Below are 22,437 nucleotides of genomic sequence, written 5' to 3'. Positions count from 1 at the left end.
TGAATTCCTGAAGGCTGCTGAAAATCTCAAACATCACAAGGGAGACGCCTTCCTCTGTATTCCTCTGCTCCCTTCCCCAGTGGCTGCTATTGGATTCTTCCAGGATCCTGGTGAAGCACAAGATTTAAAGTTGTTGCAGGGAATACAGGGGGGTGAAATTCTAAACTGGGCACCATTTGAGCCCGAGTTAATGCCAGGAGCCCACCTATATGGCAGGAACAGCAACACTGAACACTGATTTTAACCAGGCCATTCTCCCTAGAGCTTCTTATCCTTTGGGATCAGCATTTCTGGCACGGACTGACACCACCCCAGCCCCATCCAGCCCTGGAATTCCACAGTCTGGAGCACGCTGAGACCGGGTGGGTTTGTTGTCCTGAGAGCTGCAGCGCAGCAAGGCACCTCTCCAAGCTGGCCAAACCCAGAACAAAGCAGGGTGTGGGTTCCAGGCAGGAGGGGGATCTGGAGAGCAGGAAATTACAGAGAGCCTCAGACATTCTGTGCAGAGCAAGGGCTGCCAGCTCCCACCTCCCCTCCGAGACAGCCCCAGCCAGGCACCAGGGCTGGCATTTCACAGGACAAAAATGACTCCTTAGTCACAGCCTCCTCCGGGCCAAAGCAGGCATCCATGACCTCATCTCCCAGCGGCACAAGGGGAGGGTCTGGGCTCCTGTGGGGAGGTGTCAGTCAGGAGTAACCCAACCACAGACAAATTATCAGCTAAAATAGAACAGCCACTCTCAAGTGTCCAGCAGGAGAGTCGGTTGTGCAGGGGAATAAATAAACCAGCAAGGGGACAGCCTGTGGGTTTGGGGAAATGGAAACTCACATTTTCACTTTACCTCTCTGATGTTAAACCTTTCCCTACTGATTTGTGACTCTGAGTGAGCACAAACAACACATTAATTAGCACTTCTACCGAGGGCTACAAATTTAGCCTCACCATTACTTTTAGCAACAAAACTGGCAGAAAATATCAAAAGTAACATTTTACCCCCAAAGTAATTACTTCTGTAACTCTATAGGTCTCATTTGGGAAAAAAACAGCACTGAGATCCCAACCCAGAGCCAATTCCTTACCTGCAGCAAAATGCTGGAAGTTTCATTTTCACAGGTGTTGGACACCAACAACTCCCATCAAAATTAATTTGGTCTCCCATGCTCCAAGCCTGAGGCAAAACTCTGATCTCCCTCCTTTCATTATCCCAAACAGTCAGCCTACAGCAGCTGTGTCTCTAGCAGGGATTTTGGGATACCTCACCCTGCCCAAGCTTTGGGAAGGCTCACAAAGTCAGAGCAGAGAAAACAGGGTCATCATCTGCTCTGCAAGTCCAGGGAATACTCACACAAATTTCAACCAAGAAAAAAATCACACCCATCAGTACATTTATTTCAGAGCAAGTGAAACAGGAAAGTGGACACAGCACAAAACATCCTGGGAGGAGCCCTAAGAGCAGCAGGTGGTCACAGGGCCATGCAGGAATTCTCTAGCCCCAGAATGCTGCTACAGGGCTTTGTCTGGCCTTTATTTTTCTCCATTTAGGGCTTTTTCCCCAGATCACAGGGCACATGAGTCCACATCCTACTCCCAGGAATTGTGGTTTCTACCTCTGCCCTCACTGCTTTACTCTGACAAATGAAGACATGGACACATTTGCCTGCAGGAATCCATGCCAAGATTAGGAGAAAAGAGGTTCTGAATCAGCAAAATTAGGCCCATGTTTGAAGCTCTGCAGGAATAACAGCTTGGATTTGCCTGCTCCTCAGGCAGATTTTCTTTCATCAAGACCAGCACAGCTCCCTCTCCTTCCTCCCACTTGGACCTGCTACTAAATTAATCAAGGATGGTTTATGAGCAAGCTGATGACAAGGGATCTGCAATTCAGCCCTGCTGAGAACTGCCAGCCATAAGTCTGAACAACTTCTTTTTCATTCCCTTCCAGAGCAATGCTCAGCATTCTTCTTGACATAACTTTAAATTTTGCTCACCTTTCCAAAGCTGGTCTGGATTTTGTCAATGAAAAATGAGCACTAAAGCAAAGGTCCCTTAAGATATTCCAGATACTTTTACTTTCATAGCCTCCAAAAGTTATCTGTGAAAACCCAACCGCTGGCTGCAGCAACCTGGGTACAGGCTGGCAGGTTCACGGGGACACGGTGATTTGAAAATTAAAATAACTGAATAAAACTGAAGGAGACAAAAGATGTGGGGATGCCAGACAGAAAGGTGAAGGTGATACCTGGCAGGAAGCATCAGGATCACTGCCATCAGTAGGCAGTGCCATCACAGCCATGGAAATGCACAACCTGCACACCTGGACTTACCACTCACCCGTCTTCTTCATCCATAATTCAAATGTAACAGAGGAGAATAAAAATTAACTTATTTGGGAGGCCTGGTAACCTCTGTTATCTCCTGTGAGTGTGCTCTGCCCAGGAAACAATGCCAGTGTGCAGAATTTAATCCCTGCAGGATGTTACTGAATTAAAATAATGCACTTAACTGCTCACCCCAGCACCATTATGGTGTGAGGCGTGTGTCAACATCTCTCTATGTAAAGTGGTTAACAGGGCTCAGGTAAGGCATTAGGGGGACCCTGGTGGCCTGCAGGACAGCTCCCTGCACAGCACACATGGACATTTCACCACCTCAGCATGGCCTTCCAAAGACAAACTGCTCAGTTCTCCCGGCATTGCTAAAGCAAGGGGAACTGAAACTCGTTTCTGTGCAGATCTGAGCCAAGGCAGCTGCCTTTGGGGTGACAACAGGCACAAGTGCCACACCTGAGGGACCTGACACAAATCAAAGCTCAGGAATCCTGGCTGCACTTACAGCAACAGGTGACCTGGACTAAGGAAAGATCACTGGCTAATTGAGAGACCCTGACTGTGGTGTTGTGAGGTCCTCAGGACAAGGTGAGAGATGAGAATTGACTCCATGTTCTCAGAAGGCTGATTTATTATATTATGATATTATATTATATTAAAAGAGATGATATACTAAAACTATACTAAAGATAGAGAAAGGAGACATCAGAAGGCTAGAAAGGAATGATAATAAAAACCCCTGACTGACCAGAGAGTGTGACACAGCTGAACTGGATAGGTCATTAAGTCAACACAATTCCCATGGAACCAATCAAAGATGCACCTGTTGGTAAGCAACCTCCAGACCACATTCCAAGCAACCAGAAAATTATTGTTTACATTTTTTTCTGAGGCTTCTCAGGAGAAAAAGCCTGACAAAGGGATTTTTCAGAAAATATCATGGTGACACCTGACCAGCAGCCAAAGGCCACTGCAAACCAGGACTGGATCCAGGTGTGTCACCAGCCACGCCATGCCCTCTCCACAGCATGGGTTTTTTTTTTTCTGGGGGGGGTGTTTCATCTGTGACTGAAATTTGTGCCCTTTTGGCTTTCCAAGATTTGGGCTTTGTGAGCAGAACAGGGTGGCTGGGTGCCAGGAGAGGTAGGAGAGCACACAGGGACCTTCCCTTTCCTGGAGCACCTCCTAAAGGAGGGCAGAGCTCCAGAGACAGCTGCTGGGGCACACAGGGGGAGCGTTAGGGCGCTGAAGCGCTGCAATCCCAGAGTGATTCCAGACACAGCGACGACACGGAGATTTGTCAAGCCCTTCCCTCGCTGCCAGCCCTCTGGCAGCACATGTCCCCACAGCCAAAATGGCATTCCTGCTGGGGGAAATCCAGCTATGGATAATACTGTCAGACACAAAAAGCATTCTGGTTTTGCCTTGTGGGATCCACCTGCTCCAGGATTCTCTCCCAAGAAGACTCCAGCTGTGATGGATGATCATCAGAGGGGTTTCTAGCTGAACACAACTGGTTAAACCCAATTTAAGCTGATAAATGTTAGTGCTGGTCTCCTCCCTACAGAATGGGAAAAAGGATCTCCTTTCCCTTGGAACTTCTAAGGCAAAGAGAGCAGCCCTGCCACCACTCACCTGGACCCATGGGATTATATGGTCAAATTATATTTTCCTTCACCCTTATTTTTAGCTAAACAGTGTTTGCTGAAAGCCTTCCTGGGCTTCATTTCCATGATAAAAGATGGATTGTTTGGTTCCCTCCTTGCCTCATAATACCATTAAGATGACTATCAAGCCACATGATAAATCCATTTTTTCCCCATTAAATCTACAATGGTCATTTCTGTTTGCTTGTCCTTTATTTCACCCTAGAGGAAATTGTCTTTTCCAATATGCCTTTTGTTGATGGCAAATGGAAGGAAATTATTTTGCTGAAATGGTATTTTATTATTAAATTTTGTATTAGTTAATGCACAAGAGCATTGGAAGAGGGAGAAAAAAACCCCACCTGCCTTTCAATTTGTGCATTCTTGAAGCATGTAGGCTGAGGGTATCAGCACTTGGAGCACACACCCCAACTTGCCAAGCCCTTGATCTTCCCACTGAGTTCAATCCTCAGGATGCTCCCACCCTTGTAAGTGGCCTCCCAAAGGCAATTAGTGGCTTGCTGCAATTTGCAGTGCTCCTGCCACAGGCACGGAGCCCACGGGCTGTACCCACAGCCCTGGGAGAGAGGCAGGTCTGCCTCACACCCTCTGCCAGCTGCTCCCCAAATCCCTGTCTGGCAGCCATCAGGACCAGAGCCTTGTTCTGATGAAACACTCTCAATGCAGTTTTCTACTGAAATCCTGAATTTTCCTCTCGCTTTGCTTCCTCTCTTATTTTCTCCACTTCATTTTGGCTACTCCTCACTTTCTTTTGATCCACTTCCTGCTAGTTTCTCTCTCCCACCCACTTGTGCTCTGTGTTCAACAACAACAGCAGATGAGGGGTGAAGAAACAGGGGTGAAGAAGCCTCAGCTCAACTCCCACACAGCTCCAGCCTCGGGACTGAGCCTTCGACTCGTTCAATATTCAACTCCTCAGCTGAGAATGAGGAAAGGATTTCTCTGTTCACAGCTATTTTTAACACTGCAGAGAAGGTTTAATATTTGAATATCAGAATTGTAATAGCATTTGCAAGAGGAATGGCCTATTTTTAGCAAAGCACTGGCTTTATGGATGCCTCACAATCACAGCACTGTAATAGGGAGAGGCGACCAAAGAAGAGGCTGTGACACAGCTCTGTGCAAAGCCTTGTTCTTCCCATGCCATTTTGAGTTTTGCATGGAAACAGAGCTGGGGAGACTTACCATAGTCTCCAGCAGAAACCACCGTGCACAAAGCACAAAATTCCTAATTATGAAAGCTTTCCAACATCCAGCTGCTAAAGCCAGCCAGGTGTCACAGCTGAATACAGAGCTGGGAGGTCAGCACACACACACACACAACATCCTTTCTTCCCCATCCCTCAGCAGCCCTTGAAATTAAAAGCCATTAAAAAAACCTACATCCCAAACTCCCAGCTAAAATTAACCATAGGCTTGTACAAAAATTCCCTCAGCTGCATTTCTCCTGGCCTTTGCTGGGTTTCTGTTTGCTGCAACACTCAAATTACAAAGCCTCCTCCCCCTTGTTGTTGACACCACAACACAGCCCCTGGCCTTCCTTCTAAACCCAGCAACTCAGGAACAAGCCCATGAATTTGTGCTGTTTGGATTCCCCCACCACAAAATGCAACTTTCAAACAACACACTTCCAAACACAATGCTAATCCCATTCCAATCCATCCCCTCCAACCCCATGGAGAATCCCCTGGCTCCCATGGCCACCACCTGCCAACATCAGGAACTGGTAGAGCAAAATAACTCCATACCAACAGAGCCAGGAAAATTCCTCATTGTCCCTGAGGAGACCTGGGTTCTCTAGCAATAAAGCTAGGAAAATGTGCCAAGTGCCAGTCACCAAACATAGGGGCACACCATTTCCCCAAACAAGCCACTTCTGGGAACTTCCTCATCAGTCCCTGTAAGAGAAACCTAAACTCCAGGCAAGGCTGGCGTGGTCATTCACTGACAGTACTTCACAACATTATTATTATTATTATTATTATTATTATTATTATTATTATTATTATTATTATTATTATTATTATTATTATTATTATTATTATTATTATTATCTGCAGTTAATTTGGAGCCTCCCATCATAACACCCTGATTCCCAAACCACCACCCCAGGGAACAGAAAGTTCTCTATGGCAAGTCACATCCAAGACTTCTCTGAGCAAAGGGTTTTCCAGGTGATTCTTGGGGAACAGATCCCTGAGGTGCAACATTCAAGCACCAAGTATCAGCACAAAACCCACAAGCACCTAGAGGCAGAACCCAGCATCCATCCAGCCTCTGATTCCTGACACACCCTGAGGTCCAGCTATTAACCCAACAAGGCCACCACTGACAATGTCCCCAAGTGCCACATCCACAAAGCTTTTAAATCCCTCCAGGGCAGCTGTGCCAGGGCTGGACAACCCTTTCCATGGAGAACTTTTCTCTAATATCCAACCTAAACCTCTCCTGGTACAAACTGAGGTGGTTTCCCCTCAGCAGAGACATGAGCAGGCAGCAGGTGATGTCAGTCAAAACCAGAATGGGCAAATTTTTAAAAGGAACAAAGATTTATTTCTCCTGATGACAGCCCAAATGGGAAATCTTCTTAAATTTTAACTTAATCAAGGAAGGAAATGATGTACCAAACATTCCAGTCTGCTACTGAACGCTGCAACCAATTCAGAGAAAGAGGAATTGAGTGGTATATTCTAATTACTACACAGGTAATTTCAGTGCTTTGTGTTTGGGGAAAACAAGATTATCATTTGGAACACTGAGACAAGAGACTTGGTCATTTGCAAGGCACAAAGCAAATTCAAAACCTGCTTTGTTGCTCCGGTAATATTTGCATAATAGTTATTTATATGTATGATGAGTGGAGCACAGTTTCAGGACAGTTAGCCAAGGTGAGCTGCCCTGCTCTTTAATCCTCTAATAACATGCTTGGGATGCAATGTGGGAATTCATTCCCCTCTGATGGAGCAGCTGTGCTGCTGCATAGTGACCATTTCTCAATGCTCATCCCCATCAAATTGCACTGGCTTGATCAATCCACAAAGCAGAGCATTAAGAATGCGTACAAGGATAATTTTGTGCCTTGTTTTATGTATCTGCATGCCCTCCTAGCTCTCCTTTAGATGTGATGGCCAAACTACTAAACACCAGCAAGGGGCTTTTATCCCAAAATACACATAAAATCGTAGTGCTAAGTCTGCCACGGGCGCCGATCTAATCGAGTTGGCTGAAAATTAATTTCAGGCCCAGGGCTCTTCCATGGCTCCCTGGATTCCTGCCACAGCTTATGACAACCAGAAGTTAAAACTGCAAACAGCTGTCCTCCTGTTAGAGGCACCCTGGAATAACATGGATGCTGTGCTCGGAAAACCGCCCTAAAGGTGACGCGGGGGTTCATCGCCCCGTGCCAGGAATCCGAGGAACTTTGGGACTCTCTGAACTCTGCAGCCGCTCTGCTGTGCCGCTGCAACCCCAAGTGATTCATGTTATTTTCTGCTGGTCAGCAGCAGCTGTAGAAACATCCCTCAGCGCTCTGCCTCGCCCTGGAATGCCCATGTGCTGCTCACCTGTCAGCCCTGCTGCAGCCAACACACCATTTGTCTTCACTGGGCTTCTTCCCCACTCCTTCAGAGGAAGATCCTACAAAGCCTCCAAAGTTCTGGTTTGCCTCAGTGAATACCCAAGCAGGCATCTCCAGATCCCACTCCAGCCCTGCAGCTGATCTTTGCTGCACTTGCTGCAGCAGCATAATCTCACTCAGGATTTACTATCTGATTAGGATTACTCAGAATAAAAACACAGCTAGATAAGAGCTGTGTGCTCCCTGTCACCTGCCCATGGAGAGGGATCACCCCCCCTGACTCCGATGTTTTGGGACCTTGTCACTTGTTCTACAATATTCACGTTTCTAAAATGGCTGTGAAACATAACTGAGCAATACAAAATTATCTCAGATATAGGTTGGGCTCAATGATCTCAAAGATCTTTTCCAACCTAGTTAATTCTGTGATTCTGAGATGTTCTTGTGCATGTTTCTCTATGAAGAGGATTTAAAACCTCAATGGTGTAAATAGGCACATCAGGGATGTACTTGTGCAACTTGGCACAAGTGGAGATTCAGATACTTCATTCTCAAGCTTCACAGAGCAAGAAGAATCACAGTACTGCAATGAAAATGACCATGGAAGGTCCTGTTTTTTCTTACTGAACAGTGAAGAAGCAGTTTTGAGCCTCATTCCTAAACTGGCAGATAGTACAGATCATTACTGCACCATGGGGACTCGTCTGGGGAAAATATCTTTACTTCTTTGTGGTATATGTTTAATGCAAAGTCACCTTATTCTTGTTTGTCTAGCATACAATGAGAATAGATCTCTAAAAATAACCTACTTCCCCCCTCTTCCAGCTCCTCATGGCAGTTTCACTTATTATTAGCCATTATTCACATCTCTTACATAAACTGCAATTTCTGGAAAATTTTAAGCCTCCTGATACAAAACCTGAAAGTGCGCAAGGCTGGAGAAGGCAGAGCTCAGTGAAACTCCACTGGATTGCAGGTTTTACCTCTCTTTCCCCCTTACCTGGGTTTGATGTCATCATGCCCCTCCTTGGAGCAGCACTAAAGCTCCTTTACACACCCAGGCAGGCGCTGGGAAGCTGCAAAGCTGGATCAATGGGGCACCTGGGGTCAGGGAATCCCCTGGGGGTACAGGGCTGGGGCTGCTGTGCCACATCCTCTTCCCAGCCAACCTCAGAGCACAACCAGAGTGCCCCACTTCCTCCTGAGTGCCACAGCTTTCCCTTTTTGAGGGAGAAGGGGAACAGAGCCTGGCAGCTGTGGCTGAGTGTCCTCTCCATGGAGAACCTCAGTGGCACAGGGGTATGACCCTGCTCTGCTCCCAGCACTATCCCTGTGGATCTAATTCCCGGGGCCAGGGATGGCAGTCCTGGCCCAGGCCTGTTGGGAGTCACACCTTGAGGGGCTCAAGAGCTGAAGTGACACCAGGTTGGCAGTGCACACCAGAAGCTGGGGGGATATTTTCCACAAATGACCTCTGATCCATTTGCCTTTCCAAGAGTGCAGCTCATCCTCAAATCTGCAGGCACCAAGAGGTCACAACTTACAGCACTCCAGACTTACAATTCCCTGACAGTCCCACTTTTATTTTCCCTTTCACAGAGCTCCTTGTGCAGGTCCCTGCAGCAGTAGTGCAAACACACTTCCATAGAATGGTTGTTTGGATACATACTTTCCTCGGGCAGCCTCTCACCAGGTCTAAACAACCACCTGCTGACTCAGGATCACCCAACCTTGCTCCCAGCCCAGCTGCCCCCGCACTTTCCTCACGCTATCCCATTTAGCAGCCAACTCATCCTCTTTCTCTAAGAAACTAATTCAGGCACCCCAGGTTTAATGTTTAACTGGCTTATGCTAACCACTAAAGCTGCACAATCAGATTCTTCCCTCGACAAATTTGACACGGGGCCGAAAATCAAATTTGCTTCTTTTTCCCCTTAAACAAAACCATCTACGGTCTGCAGTGGTAAACCACTGCTCATTTGAATATCCAAACACTGGCTGTTTGCATCCAGGGGCTGGTGCCAAAAGCCTGTCACCCACAGCCAGCCCAAGCACGTCTGAGGCCGCTGAACTTATTCATCTCTGCTTTGATACTTCCAGACTGGTCAAGGAGAATTTGAAGAGGCTCCTACTGACCTACACTGAGGTAAAACCCCTCTCATTTCTCATTCAGGTGATGATGAGGATGATACCAATGGCTTTTCCTGGGCTGGGACTTATGTGGTTTCACCACAGCTTTTTCCCTCTTACCTGCAGCCAGACTTAAGAGGGACATGGCTGCGCTCAAAATGTAAATGGAATATATTACCAGAAAAACCCGCCCGAATCCTCAGTCAATACTCCATTTTTAGGAAAGAATTTGTGTGAAAATGAGGTAAGTGATAACTTTGCAGATCTCCTGTTATCCACAGTGCTATTTTAGGGAGAGTGTGACTGCATTGGGCTTGTCGCAGAGTCCTGCTTCCAATCTCCTGGCAGCTCCCCAGCACATTCCAGTATTTAACGCACAAGGCTCGTTGGGATGCAGTCCCACTTATCTCCCAGACACATTGACTAAGACTTTCCCACATAAACTGACCCACCCTTTAGTAGCAAGAGGTCACTCAGTACAATCAGCCTTCAAATGAGGAAAACAATCAGGAAAAGCTTCTCTGATGCCAAAAACACCAACAGAATAAAACACAACAGGCTCCAGTGTTTGTTTTATGAAAACTCGAAAAGTGCAAGGCAGATTTTTCAACTTGTGATAATCAGTGTAGCCTCACCAAAGTCAGCCAGATTTCTTTCAGGCTCAGGACCTAGCCTCCTAAAAGCATCTAAAATTGCTATAGGAATACATTACACTAAAAAAAGGTTAAAAATAAAAAGGTGGAAATTCATCGATTCATCTTTTACTATGATGAAATTGTAGAGAGTTATTCATGGCATTATATGCCAAAAATGATCACAATATTTTACATTACAAAAAAATAAACAGCTGTTAAATTAACCGGGTTATCTTTATCCCATATGGATCCTACATGACAAAGAATTCCTGTTAACTTATAGAGAACTCTCCTGACTTCCTCACTGCATGATCCAGGCTCTAGCAAAGGGTGATCTACTGGATGATCCCCCTGTATCAAACACCCAGATTTCTATAAGACAGATCTAGGCCCAAAATCCTTTTCCAAAAATTAACTCCAAGCTGTATTCCAGTGTTGCTATAAATGTGTGTGCCACTGGCACCCGGGAGCCACGAGCCATCCACCTCATCTGCAGGGACCAGTGCAGATGACCCTGAAACATTTTCATTAAATATTTGTCCACTAAGAGAAAAGTCAGTGAAAGCCCTTGACAAGAAAAATCTCACCATTGGTCTAGATACTGAAAAAAGCCAACACCTGGAATGCCCAAATCCAAAACCTGTGAGTGTTCAAATAAATGTATCTACGTTAAATTAGATTACATACAGCAGGCAGCAACTTTTCCCTTCCAAGCCAAAAAAAACAGAGGAGCTACTTGCTATAATTAGCTGGAGCATTTGTGGTGTCTAGGCACTAAGCAAAATTGATTTAATGAGTGGGAAAAATCAGCTTTTGGTCCTGGTGCACAACGCCAGAGTGATCAGCTCCACTGTACCCCGGGCTCTGCCCACGCTGCCAGAGCTCACCATGCACAGTTTCCTTGCCCTTGCAAACACAAGGCTCCCTTTTATCATGTAAGAACCAAAAGCGGACACCCATGTCATTCTATAATAAATCAATCCATAGAGCAATAGGATTAACTCAGAACAAAAGGCAGGAACTTACAAAACTAAAAGCTGTGGATCTGGATTACTGCTGGATGGCAGGAAATCCCCACAACTCCTTGTAGAAGACCTTGACCACGTTCTTGGAACACTACTGGGGCTGAATCCCACAGCAAAAACTAAAGACTTCCCAATGATGCCGGTAGGTCTGGCTTGGGAAAAATGTCTGCCTGGGATAAAGTGGGTAATCAGTATAACCTTAAAATGTCAGAGCCTGGCTTGGAGAGGAACCTCTGCGTCACCTCGGAGCACCTCCCACCCAGGCCGGCCACTGACGCCTCCAAGGAAGGGGGAAAATGGAAAATCCAGCTCCACAGTTTTGGGGTGGGGCACGATCCTCCCTGATCTCTGCAGGCACCACTGCAGCCCTGGCCAGGAGATTTTAGCACAGGCACGACCTCAGTGTGATGCTGCTTTACAAAACCTCAAGGCAAGCTGAAAAAACAGAAGCCAGAACTAAAGGTGTCTGAGTCCCCCCAGACTGAGGGCAGGAAGGGTCACAACAGCCACTCCAGCGCTTCCTACAGGGAGACTGAACACATGAAGCATAAATGCTTGATTCATTAAGTTGGCTGCTTCTAACCCATTATAACGCCGTGCCAGTTGCTCATGGGGGTAGTGGGGCATGGCTGGGTGGCTCCAGGTCTGCATCTCTTCCTCTCTGCTCACATCCTAAATCTGGGTCCGCAGCTACATCTCTTCCCAGACCCCACATTTCATGCAGAGTACCAGCTGCCCATTCCAGGGATCATTCTACGCTGTATTGAGACATGATTAACGAAACCACACCCAGTGGTCACACCAATCAAACTGAGCTGTCAGTCAATCCCTATTCCTGTCTTAAAAATAATACAAACACTTTGGTTTTCAAGGCAAGCCCACAGCTTCTCTGATGATTTGCATCTGTGTTTTCTATTCTCACAGAGAAGGATAAACAGTTTCCTCTGGTGCACAGCTCTGGACACGTGAACAAAACCGAGACGAAATCCAGGAACATCATTCCTGAACATTTTTCACACATCACAGGCAAATTGCTCAGCAGGTCTGGCTACTTCTCCCAAAAAGGGAACAGCCTATGTTTGGAAAACCAGTAAACAAAAAAACTGCTAAATTTGGAACATTTACCTGTGAACAGTTTGGTGGCAGAGTATTTTTAGCTCTCAGGACAGAGTGTTAATGGCACACCTCTCCTGTTCCAAGGGCACGGGTATGACCAGCGAGGCTATTCCCAGTGTCCAACAGGTGTGGGGCAGCATCTGCTGCCACCAGGGCTTCACATGCAGTGCCTCTTCTGTTCAGTCCCTACTGCCCTCTTGACATGAGAGGCTGCTGAACAAATCAAACCAACTCACCATTTCTTTTTAAAGTTCTAACACTCAGCACATTGTGGAATAAAAGTGGCTGCACAGCGGCATAAATTCGTTCCTCTGGTGGCAGTGGTGGCACACCAAAGGGGTTTCTGGTAGGCTAAAACACATGCATCTCAAAAACAAATACAAGTTTGTGCAATGTCATAGGAGAGTAAATATATTAAACAATCAAATAATATATTAAGAGGATAGCAGAAAAGTGAAAAGACATGACAAAGAAGATCCTGAAATTATCACCGTTCAACGAGAAAAAACCTCACAGAGGAGATGATGAGAAAAATGTTAACAGCGATGAAAAACAATAGCTCAATGTAATCCTCAACCTTAATCTGTCCTTGGGCATAGGGAGATGTACACAACCCCCGAGTACAACCTTTTTACATTGGTGCATACCTTTCAATAATCACATACATTTCACTGCAAGCAGAAGTAACACTTCCAGAGACAGCCCCCCTAGCCATAAAATCTGTTATGAACTCAACCCTCACCTAACAACACACATCAAAGCTTTGTTCCATCCAAAACTGGCCTTTTTTAATGAGGAATGGACAGTAAAATACGTGTCTGGGATTAACAATATATGAAAAAGAAATAAAGTTGGACAAAAGAGAAAAAAACCTGCCTCCTTAAATATATGTAGAATTGATCTATGTCACTCTGATCAAGCTGTTGAATAAGTTGGGGTCTACTGGGTATAAGAAGAATTTTTCTTACATCTTTCTTTTTTTAAAAAAACAAGTAATCTCTCTGAAACCCTTTTTTCATTACAGGAAAAGCCTCCAAAGGTCCAGCTGTAACTGCGGCAACATTGTATTCATGTTCATTAGAAAAACAAATTCACAGCAGATCATTTTAAGAGTAATAATAAAAGGCTGACAAACGAAAACCACATGTGGGTGGGGGGGAAAGAACCCAGCAGTGGGGGAAGCAGGCTCCAAACCAGGCTCTGCAGGACATGGATCCCAATGGATCACACTCCCCTCAGTGTGGAGCTGCAGCTCCAACCCTTGCTTCTCCACACAAGCGGTATCTGCTCAGAACAATCCAACACGAGGCAGTTTCTCAGGTTTAAAGCAAGAGAAGGCAACTGGATTTTCACATTTCACACCTCTAGGCCAGATTCCTGCTGGTTTCACTTGGGAAAACTGCCACGAGCCTCGGCAGAGGTAAGGGTCCAACGTGCTGGCAAACTCCCCAGCTCCATCAGCTGGGAACAGGAGCAGCCCACAGCAGGAGCTGATATGCCAGGAAAGCCCTTATGGCTCCACAGGGCTCCTACCATGGAGCACAGGCCTGCTCTCATCAGCAGTTTCCAGGCAGCACAGGAAAGAGCCTGCACTGCTCTCCTGCACAGCCTCAGCTGAGCCAGAGACATCCAAGGGCAGCTAGTGGCTCCTTGCCCTGACAGGTGATCCGTCTGGCCCCTGGGGCTCCAACACTTCCAGAGGTATTCCTAGACCCTAGGGAAAGGGCAATCAGGAAGCCTGCAGCCACAGACACCAGCCTGGGCAGGATTTAGTAGCTGACTCATGGCTAATGGGCAATGATAAACTGTTGTACTGGTTGTTCACTTGTGCCCAGATCAGATGACTAAGGAATTTAGGTGCCTATAGAGATTAACAGTCTAAATAACTTTTGCAGTCTGACCCTTAAACATCTGCATAAACAGACTTTCTCCTCTGTGTTGCATGAAAGATGCCCATGCACTCCTTGCTAATGAAATACAATTATTTTGCAGGCAATCCAGCTACAAATATTTCCTCCCGTAACTGACCCACATGAAAAATAAATCCTTAGTCAGGTGACGTAATGCAAACGAGCAATCCAGGCCCATCCAATAAAGGGGGTTGAGCTGGTTCCATTTTATAGACGATGAAGGAAAAAGTAAATATTTTTCATAAAATGGTTTGTACTCCCACTCCCCAGGGGCTCTTGGAGTAGCACACAGCAGTATCCTGGGCTTCATTTATGCAGCAAGAGGGTTTTGCCCCTCTCTGCCCCACTCCTGTGTGCAGGCAGGGCTCAGTGACACACAGCAGTTCCAAAAGCTGCAGGATCCGTGCCACCACCGAGATGAAACAGCATCTCTAACGCTTTTTGCCACATGGCTGCTGCAAGCTCCTATTTATCCCAAAATGCTGCATCCTGCTTTAGTGAGTGTCATTTGCTGCACTTAACCTGCATTACAGAAAAACCGAAAGCGGGTTCTGTTCCAGAACCTGACCTCCTGATTCCACATTCATAATTCCACGCTTATGTTCCTGAAGTAACAAAATATGCATGAAGTAACAGAATATTCCCTATTTTCTTGCCTCTTCAGCACTGCTTGTGACACATGAGCCAGCCCCTCGTCCCTCCTCACAGCCCTACAACCACTGCTAAGTCATGGAGGCATCACTACAGCCATTTCTGTTTTCCCCAGAAACACGGAGGGGGAAAAAACCCCAAAAAATCCTAAAGGACAAGAACAACTCTTTAAAAATCACATCCCACTGCCATCACCCACCTTCCCAGCCCTTTCTCCCATTCCATTTTCACTCCTGTCTCTCTCTCCAGAGCCTTCTGAGTGTATGCAAGTCCTTCCTCCAGCGGAGCTTTCCTGCAATGGCCTGAGGAGCCAGAGCCTCCCCTGACATTTCCACACGGCTGCTATCTCTCGGAATAAATTCCTCTCCCTGCCCTGCCTCTCTAACCCCGGCTCCGGGGAGCATTGTTCCCCAAGATGCCTGTCAGCACGATGCTGGGCTGCGGGAATTCCAGCCCTTTTCCCGAACTGTTCAATAATCAGGTTTCATAATGCTGGTATGCTGTCAATAAAGGTCGAAGGATGAGCCGAACGCTCCGGATCTTGAGAGTTTGTGTTTATTCCCTCTCCCTGCAATCCTGATCTGGAACATTTAGCATTTATACCTATGGGCAATGCAGAGAACAACGCAGAAACACAGATCACTACTCACCTTTAAACAAGAATGCAATTTCATTCACGATTAAGACATCAACATCACAAATTCAGTCCTCACTCTAGTTCTGTATCATCACTCCAAAAGGAAAAACATCAGCTACTGAATGAAACGTCAGCCCCGGTTGCCATGAACAAGGGTTTTTCAGAGCTGCTGCAGTCTCACAGTCTCTAGCACAAGTCTGCCATATTTTTTTTGTTAAATCAGGCCTGTACCCACCTAACAGCCAGAGCCAGCCCCGAGACAACCGAACCAAGCCCACGCATTGTGCCGCTAACTGCGGCCACCTAGGCAGCCGCGGCGGCGGGCGATGGCCGCGCCCGGACCGCAGCTCCGCACCCGGAGCTCGGCGGGGTCGGCGCGGCGCTCCCGCACACAAAGCCCCGCAGCGGGCCCGGCTGACAGCGCGCCGCGACCCCCGCGCCGCCCCCCGCGCCCCGCCCCGCCGAAGAAAAATAAAGGAGGAATTACATCCGTCTAGCAAGGAATACCGCAGGAGCAGCAGTCGAGCCGGGCTCTCCGCACCGCACCGCGCGGGGCGTGCGGCTGCGCGGCGGAGGCGGCACCGCGGGCGGGGAGGGAGGGAAGGGGAGGGAGGGAAAGGGGCGGCGGCCGCCGCTGCCCCCGGGGACGGGCCGGGGCCGCCGCAGGGCAGGGCAGGGTAGGGCGGGGCGGGGCGTGGCGGCTCTGACAGCGCCGAGCCCGCTCCGCGCCGATCGGGGCTGCGGAGAGGCTGCGGGCGCCGCCCGCGCTGCGCACACGCACCCGGGAAGAGGAGCCGCCCCCCGCGCCCGCTCCCGGCTCCCCGCTCCCGGCCCTACCTCGGCGCTGCCCGGGCGGCGGCTCCGCGCTGTGCGGAGGGAGCGGCGGTACCCGCAGCCCCGCGCGGCGCTGCGTGAGCCCCGCGAGCCCCGCCCGGCGCGGAGCGGGGGGCGCGGGGGGCGGGCACAGCGCGGGAGGAGCCCCCGCCCCGCGCCCCTGCCCTGCGGCGGCCCTGCGGCGCGGGGGGATCGGCTCGGCTCGGCTCGGCTCGACTCGGCACGGCTCGGCTCGGCTCGGCTCGGCACGGCACGGCACGGCACGGCCCGCAGCGCATCCTCACCTGCTCCTGGCTCCTGCTGCTGCTGCGGCTCGGGCCTGCCCTGTGCCCACGCCAGGTCTTCCCCCTCCGCCGGCCCTCGCTCGCAGCCCTCCGTGGGTGTTATCCAGCCACTCCCGGCTCCCCTTCCCTTCTCTTACATTTATTTGGTTATTGGATCTCTCCAGCCTCCTTGCTCCTCCTCCTCTGACACTCTCTCCTATCGCAAAGACAATATTGGCTCGCCCCCAGCATCCATTTCCTTTAGTGCTGCTCTCCCTCCCGCTGCTCTGTCATTCCTAGTGGAAACCCCATCCCGGGTTTGACTTCCTCCACTGCAGTCATCCTCTTCTGCTGCTCCAGTCCTGCCACCTTCCCACGTAAACAGCCTCCCTTTGCCAGTGCAACCCAAACCCTGGAGCCCAGGTCCAGCTGCCTTTGTGCCACACTTTCCCTTTTCCTCCTTTCCTGGGCAGGATTTTGCCCGTGTTTCCAGAGAAAACTGCTGTCCCACAGCCAGTGCGCCTTTCCTCCTTTCCCCTCTTCCACAGCCAAGGTCAAGAGGCAGACACTGCTTCTTCAGGTTTTCTTTTCTAGTCCTGGCCTCCCTGCTTCCCTCCCTGTCCTCACGCCCATGCTCCTTCCCTCCTGTCCACTCTCACTCAGCTCTCACTTGCAATACAGCTATGGATCAGTGCTATCCATGTCTTTTATCAAAAAATCAACAAACCACTCTTGGATTCATTTGGCTCCTTGGTTACCACTCCCTTTTCTCCTGCTCTTCATCCCTGCACTCACTGCTATTTGACGGCTGTCTGGAGTTCCTCTCCTCTGCATATCTTAAACTCCCCCTTATCTGGCTCCTGCCCCTTCACACTCAGCTGCTTTGCCAAAATTTCCGATATCCACTTCCTGACATAATCTCTGGAATATTGCTTCATTTCCAGCCTGTCAAAATTATCAGCCCAGCTCTTTTGGATATTTTGTTCTCCTTTGGTTTCCAAGACTGCCCTGACAGAGCCACCTCCCTGCAGCTCCTGCAGTGCATCCTCCTCCCAATTTCCAGATTCCCAATTCCTAGATTCCCAGATTCCCAATCCCCAAGACCCCAAAGGGACTAAGTCCCTTAGACTTGGGCCTCTGGCATTCAGGAAGTCTATTTTAAATGTTCTGTCACCATGAAGCCTACAAGATTCTTGATAAGATCTAAGAACATACTTTTATGCTTGTCACTTGTGCTGGTTCATATCCAGACCCTGGGATGCAGTAAAAATGTGTGGATATAGATACAAATTTTTAAATATATATTCAAATGTTAGGATGTTAAGAAATATCTTAAAATATCACCTTTCACTCAATTATTAATATCCATCAAGCAAGTTGGAAGGGACAAAAGCCTGCAATGTCTGGGAGTGAGCAAGAGCACGCAGTGTATTTTAGGATTTGTTAGCCCCCATAGCTCAAAGATGGGTGGGCACGGATTCCCATGGAAATAACTGGGTAGGAATGAATGCCTGGAGAAGCAAGAACCAGAATAGCAGGGGGCACTGTGGGCTCCAACCAGTTATCCCAGTTACTGACAGACATTTTCTCCTTTTTAAAGAGCTGGCATTTGGTGAAGAACAGGGCAGGTACAAGTGTTTTGCTGCTGATAGTTTGCTGCAGCATTCCCGGGTTTGACAGAGAGGATGCCCATTAATTTTAAAAACTTCTGCACCAATTTGTGTGTATTTTCAGCATGAACCTTCCAGTTGCAGTTACAGACCCAAAGCCTACAGCCTGGTGACAATTCAGCAGGGAATACCCACAAGATAAAGTAGGAGCACTTCCTAATGTCAGAGAGTGAAGGCAGTCAGACAAACAGGTTGTTCCCCCTGACGTCCACATTCCTGCTCCTTTAACCAAACTGAAAGGACTGGAATGAATGGCCATGACAGAAACTGTTGTTAAATGATGTGGAAAGGGGCAGCAACAATGTTGGGCAAAGTCACTCCCCCTCAGCCCTGTTACTTTGTAGTTAGTTTAGCTCGGAAGCTCAAGGCTTTTCCTTCACACATTTTGCCCAGGCAAACAGATTTCTTCGCAGTTGAAGCAATATTTAAGCTTAGTTTTTTCCTTCCTTTTGAAAATCTACCAAGGCACCACACTCCATACTATTGTTTGATGCTCATCCCACAGAAACAGATCCATGTGCATATTGACACCTTCACCAAGGGGAAACACTGCACAGGTGTATACAGGTAATAATATTCCAACCTCTCTGAAAGATAATTTAAAAATAAATCCTAGTTTAAACAACCTAATGCATCATTCAAAATAAAATGAATCAAAATTGGAATCATAGAATGGTTTAGGTTGGAAAAATCCTCTAAGATCCTTGAGTCCAATCATTAACCCAGCACTGCCAAGGCCACCACTAAACCATGTCCCCAAGGCCTGCATTTGAATTTGTAAAAGGGTACTTCCAAGCAGATACAAAAGCAGCACATCTAGATGAGATATTAAGAGCCACAATTGTCAAGGCAATACTAAAACTCAAAAAAATCTACTGAAGGATGGTGTCGATTTCCAAGGACACAATAAAAATGCACACCAAGAAATTCACACTGTAATAAAAAACTCCCTCGCCGTTCCATTAGACTGGAACAGCCTCCTGTTATCAGACAGTTCCAGTTCCACAGGTTCCCAGCATGACTGAGATCCATTCCCCCCACCAGACACACCTTTCCTCCACCTGTAACTCCTGCTTGCAGACACACAGCGGGGCTCCAAGGCACAAATCCAGACTGGAGCTTTGTCTCGTGGCAGACTTGGCCAAGCTCTTGAGAGGAAAATCAAAGATGGGCAAGAATATGCCCAGAGGAAAAACTCAGCTCCCTCACTGTGTGCAGCGTGTCTGGAAGCAGGATGGCTCCTCTTCACAAACATTTCCTCACAGAACCCTATTTCTCCTCAGCACCTTGGTTACACCCAGCTCAGGGTTACACCCTTACCTTCAGGAACACATTGTAGCAATTCATTTCCCAGAATCGATCTACTGGCATATTCCTGTTTCCCAACAGTCCCTGAGAACATAAATGTGTCTTATCCTCAATCCTTAGTTTGCCTTTTCTCTACAACCAGCTCAGGAGGCTGACCTGCCCAAAATTCCCTGCATCAGGGAATAAACACTCATCCAGGTACCCCCATGCAGTAGCCACAGGGAAAGATGTGTGTGACACAGGAAGGGGCTCTGCTGGGAGAAACAAAGAGCAGGGACATGCAGACCATTTGTAACTCTACTCTCAGGCTGCACATCAGAGGTCTGGCAATACTCTTTTGTTGAGAAAGTCTTATTTTTCTAAGCACTCCCCAACTCTGTGTGCCTATCCTGTCCCCAGAGCATCCATCCTCAGCTGTTTTCTCCCCACCAGCAGCTCCTGTGAGCTCCAGGTCTATTTCTCCATGTGCCCAACATCCCCAGCCCTGGAAAATGACTCAACCACGGGGCACTTACAAACTCTGGTCTTGGCCTCAGCCAGCTGCTGTCTCCTTCCCACGCCACCGGAGTCAGCAGTGGAAATGCTGACAGTGTGAAGACAAGAAAGCTTTCCTGCTCTCCCTGCCAGCATCACAGCAATCTCCAGTGGCCAGGAGGAGTCCTGGCAGGAATCCCTGTGGAAGGACAGGAAGCATTAGTGAGAGCTGGCAGGGGCTCGGGGCCAGCGTACCACAACATCCCCTGCAGACCTTCCCATTGTGTTCAAGGCAGTACATTAAAAAATGAAAGAAATGTCTTGGGACCTGCTCTTGTGTCCTGTGGGCTCCACAAGGAAGAAATCCAATCACAGAGGATGTCTACAACTGCACAGGAAGTTTCTTGGCCTTTCAAAGCCCCTTTTGTGGTGCAGCAGTTTGAGGCTCTCAATGCCTCAAAGGTGTTGATGCAGCAAGGTTTCCTCACCCAAAGAGAAATGGGGAGGAAATTTGACCAAAATCCTCAGCATTTATCTGTCCCACAAAAAGCTGCACAAAACTCTGTAAAAACTTTGCCCCTTGTTGCCAAACATTGTTCTTTTTCCTTGTGTTTTACCACAGTTTTACTTCTCCATTTCCTCCAGATGCATCAGAAATGCACCTAATTAGAAATTTAATGGTTTTTAAATGAAAGAGAATAGTTTTAGATTAGCTATTAGGGAGAAATTCTGTGATGGTGGTGAGGCCCTGGCAGAGGTTGCCCAGAGAAGCTGTGACTGCCTCATCCCTGGAAGTGTCCAAGGCCAGGCTGGATGGGGCTTGGAGAAACCTGGGATAGTGGAAGGTGCCCCTGCCATGGCAGAGGATGGAACTGGATGGGTTTTAAGGTCCTTTCCAACCCAAACCATTCAATGATTCTATGAAAAATACACATCAGCCCATGGAATTTGACAAAAAAAAGTTGTGAGGTGCGGCTGGTCCATTAACTACTACAGGAAAAGAAGTTAAATTCTTAGCCCTCTCCCAGGTTTTATTCATTTACCTGACAACCTGCTTGCTTTTCCTACAGAAACTGAAGCTTTCAGGTCAGGTTAAGACATCAGCACATACTCCAAGAACCCACCAGCATAAACAAATTTTTAAATGCTTTCTGTGGTGATTACCTTGCTCTGGTAATGCTGGGCTTTAACTGCTGGGGCTGATTCCTTGTTCAGTTCCATGCAGCTGGACCACGTGCAGAGATGTGTCTGACATCAGTGGAGCCTCATCCAGGTGCAGTCATCTGCTCTCTCTGCCTTAATGCTGCCACACAGATGGATGAAATGATCCCCAGAGAGGCACATTAACAGGAATTATTTACCAGGAGGCTGCTCTATCATTCAAAGCTCCAGGCTGGAGCTGCTGCCCCGCTCCCATGCTCACAACTTCCATGTCAGATCCTGGACAAGCTCCACACCAGGGCTGTTGCTCAGGTGCAGGTCTGGAAGCAAAAGCTGGTAACTTTTAATTCTGTGGGAAGCTTTAAGAAGATTCCCCTTTCCTCATTTAGCTGAGATCTCTCACCTGCCTCCATGCAGGACTGCTTATTCTAAAAATGTCCTGGTCTGTAGCAGTCACTGCCTTAGTGAGCAATTCTCCACATGAACCCCAGGAATGAGGAATTTGTGTGTGACTCTGCCATGTTCTGGTGGGCCACGAGTCCCCAGTGTCATGGTTCTGCCTTACAAAGGATCTGGCCAAATTTTAAAAAGTCAAAAGCAGCCAAGCACAGCAGATTTTAAGGGCTTAGGACATGGCCTGCAGGATTTCCTCAGAATCCCACACAGTACGACACCTTTTCACAAAATCTGACTTTCAAACTGCAGTCAGAAGTTCTGCAGTGACTTTGAAGGCCCAAGTTTCATCTTCAAGTGTCACCAGAGTCTTGTCTGTGTGCAATATCACCCACATTCCCACACCACTCCCAAAGTGGGGTTGGATCCATGCAGGATTTGCTAATGAGGAAGGGGGATCTCTTGGTGAATCCAATTTTATCAGCCCACCACTGCCCAGCCACTTTGTCCACAAACCACCAGCAGCCTTCAGCGTGACAAGGGAAGCATGAAACAGCAGTTGGGAAAATTCTGGCAGAGAAGGGAAATGTAGGCTCAGCTATTTATAAGTGAAGTCTGGAGTCAGCTTCTGTGATCACCCTATAAATAGTGGCTTGCC

At 47.9% G+C, this 22,437-nt stretch overlaps 1 protein-coding gene across 3 annotated transcripts in view; it reads right to left on the bottom strand.

Moving 5' to 3' along the window:
* The window catches only part of SPTBN1 (spectrin beta, non-erythrocytic 1), a 116,487-nt gene extending 99,548 nt beyond the window's left edge, over nucleotides 1-16,939 (bottom strand). The window contains exon 1 of one of the 3 annotated variants that reach the window (XM_084203481.1): nucleotides 16,795-16,939. The gene's annotated coding sequence lies outside the window, so the exon portion shown is untranslated. Of the gene's footprint in view, nucleotides 1-11,363; nucleotides 11,530-16,163; nucleotides 16,276-16,794 lie in introns of those variants that run through there. The other 2 variants (XM_084203482.1, XM_084203480.1) reach the window with 2 other exon arrangements.
* Nucleotides 16,940-22,437: the final 5,498 nt, after the last annotated feature.

Source organism: Fringilla coelebs (genome assembly GCF_963513975.1).
Source record: "Fringilla coelebs genome assembly, chromosome: 3".
NCBI classification, from domain to species: Eukaryota; Metazoa; Chordata; class Aves; order Passeriformes; family Fringillidae; genus Fringilla; species Fringilla coelebs.
The sequence above is the reverse complement of the archived record's forward strand: the minus strand, read 5'-3'. Positions and strand labels throughout refer to the sequence as shown.